The following is a 2,370-nucleotide window of genomic DNA, read 5'->3' as shown; positions in this document are numbered from 1 at the left end:
GGCATCAATGTGGACTTCAACAGTTTCCTCATTTCCCCTTCCTCCACCCCAGTTCCAAACTTCAAGCTCAGCACTGTCCCCGTGACTTGTCCTGACTTGTCCTCCCTGTCTATCTTCTTATCCACTCCACCCCACCCCCGACCTATCACCTTCATCCCCCTCCCCCACTCACCTATTGTACTCTATGCTACTTTCTCCCCATCCCCACCCTCCTCTCATGTATCTCTCCACCCTTCAGGCTCTCTGCCTGTATTCCTGATGAAGGGGTTTTGTCCGAAACGTTGATTTTACTGCTCCTCGGATGCTGCCTGAACTGCTGTGCTCTTCCAGCACCACTAATCCAGAATCTGGTTTCCAGCATCTGCAGTCATTGTTTTTACCTCAGAACTTTCAAAAGCTGATTGGGGGCAAATGTTTGCAGGTAAAGGGATGGCTGGAACATGGGAAGCCTTCAGAAATGAGACAACACAAGAATCCAGAGAAAGCATATTTCTGTTAGGGTGAAAGGAAAGGCTGGTAGGTGTAGGCAACGTTGGATGACAAAAGAAATTGAGAGTTTGGTTAAGAAAAAGGAGTAAACATATGTAAGGTATAGACAGGATAGATTGAGTGATTCCTTAGAAGAGTATAAAGGCAATAGGAGTATACTTAAGAGGGAAATCAGGAGGGCAAAAAGGGGACATGAGATAGAGTCAGAGAAGTACAGCATGGAAACAGACCCTCCGGTCTAATCCGTCCATGCTGACCAGATATCCCAACCCAATCTAGTCCCACCTGCCAGCACCCAGCCCATATCCCTCCAAACCCTTCCTATTCATCTACCCATCCAAATGCCTTTTAAATGTTGCAATTGTACCAGCCTCCACCACTTCCTCCGGCAGCTCATTCCATACACGTACCACCCTCTGCGAGAAAAAGTTGCCCCTTAGGTCTCTTTTATATCTTTCCCCTCTCACCCTAAACCTATGCCCTCTAGTTCTGGACTCTCCCACACCAGGGAACAGACTTTGTCTATTTATTCTATCCATGTCCCTCATGATTTTATAAACCTCTATAAGGTCACCCCTCAGCCTCCAACACTCCAGGGAAAACGGCCCCAGCCTGTTCCACCTCTCCCTATAGCTCAAATCCTCCAACCTTGGCAACATCCTTGTAAATCTTTTCTGAACCCTTTCATGTTTCACAACATCTTTCCGATAGGAAGTAGAGCAGAATTGCACGCAATATTCCAACAGTGGTCTAACCAATGTCCCGTACAGCCACAACATTATCTCCCAAATCCTGTACTCAATACACTGACCAATAAAGGAAAGCATACCAAACACCTTCTTTGCTATCCTATCTACCTGCAGCTCCACTTCCAAGGAGCTATGAACCTGCAGTCCAGCAACACTTTGTTCAGCAACACTCCCCAGGAACCTACCATTAAGTGTTTAAGTCCTGCAAAGAGCATGAACACAATTCTAAAATTTGATTACAACAGCATATCTCTGCCATCACATCACCTTTCCCCACAAAGTCTCGCATGCTTTGCTGTCAGCAGAACTGAACCATTTTCGCCTCTTCAAACCTCTCATTTGCATGCATTTTACAGCTCACTGTCATTTATCACCATTAACACACTTTTTGTCTTTTGGTCCGGGCACATTCACCATCTATTCCACTCACTCATCCTTCTGTAAAATCATAAAGGACATCATTTCCCAGCCCCTTTCAATTCTGGTTCTCTCCTCACTAATGCTGGAAGACCTGTTGAGTCTCCAGACTTTTCTGTTCCTTTTTCAGCATTCTGTTTTTAACTAGACAGCATCAGTGGGAGCCTGAGGTTCTAGCTAGTCAAATATTGATGGCTCTTCCTTTAAGAGGATTTTCAAGTATTTCAAAGGCTGATGTCTATTAATGGTACCAATTGTGAAGCGCCATCAATACTGACAGAAGTTCAAGGTGTGGGGCATAACTAGTTAGGTTAGTATTTATTGTCCTGAAGACAGTTAAAAGTTAACCACATTGATGTGGGCCTGCAGTCACTTGTAAAAATAGCATATTTCTTTCCCCAAATGACATCAGTCAACTATATGGGTTTTCACAACAATCAACAGTGGTTACGTGGTCATTCAAAAAGCTAAATTTAATTTCAGGCTTATTGAATTCAAAATTCATCATCTGCTATGGTGGAATTCAAACCAATTCTTCTGGAACATTAGCCTGGACCTCTGGATTACGAGGGTAGTGCGCCAAGCAGGCTAAGATAAATGGTAGGGAGGAGGAACTTGGGGGAGGGGGCGTTGGAAATGCGATAGGTGGAAGGAGGTTAAGGTGATGATGATAGGCCGGAGTGGGGGTGGGGGCGGAGAGGTCAGGAAGAAGATT

Source organism: Chiloscyllium plagiosum, chromosome 7 (assembly GCF_004010195.1).
Source record: "Chiloscyllium plagiosum isolate BGI_BamShark_2017 chromosome 7, ASM401019v2, whole genome shotgun sequence".
NCBI classification, from domain to species: Eukaryota; Metazoa; Chordata; class Chondrichthyes; order Orectolobiformes; family Hemiscylliidae; genus Chiloscyllium; species Chiloscyllium plagiosum.
This window is presented reverse-complemented; position numbering follows the sequence as displayed.